The sequence below is a fragment of the Penaeus monodon genome, chromosome 24 (assembly GCF_015228065.2).
Source record: "Penaeus monodon isolate SGIC_2016 chromosome 24, NSTDA_Pmon_1, whole genome shotgun sequence".
Taxonomy (NCBI): Eukaryota; Metazoa; Arthropoda; class Malacostraca; order Decapoda; family Penaeidae; genus Penaeus; species Penaeus monodon.
In genome coordinates this window covers 31,430,308-31,430,565 of record NC_051409.1, presented here as the reverse complement: position 1 = coordinate 31,430,565, position 258 = coordinate 31,430,308, and positions in this window count along the sequence as shown.

The following is a 258-nucleotide window of genomic DNA, read 5'->3' as shown; positions in this document are numbered from 1 at the left end:
TATCGAGCCATGCCCATAGTCTCCCAGTAAAAGGCGACTGGAGTATGGTCTCGGTCAGTGATCTTATGGACAGTATTGACATATTTTGATACTTGAGTCAAAAGTCTGGGACAAATATCCTATGTTCATATTTTGGGTAAACTTTGGCATTGATACAGTACTGGTCCCTGCCTAACTGGCTGAAGCTCCTACATGGACACTACTCGTTTTCCCATGCACACAAGCAAAGTCTCGATAAGCAAACTACTCGCTTTTGCA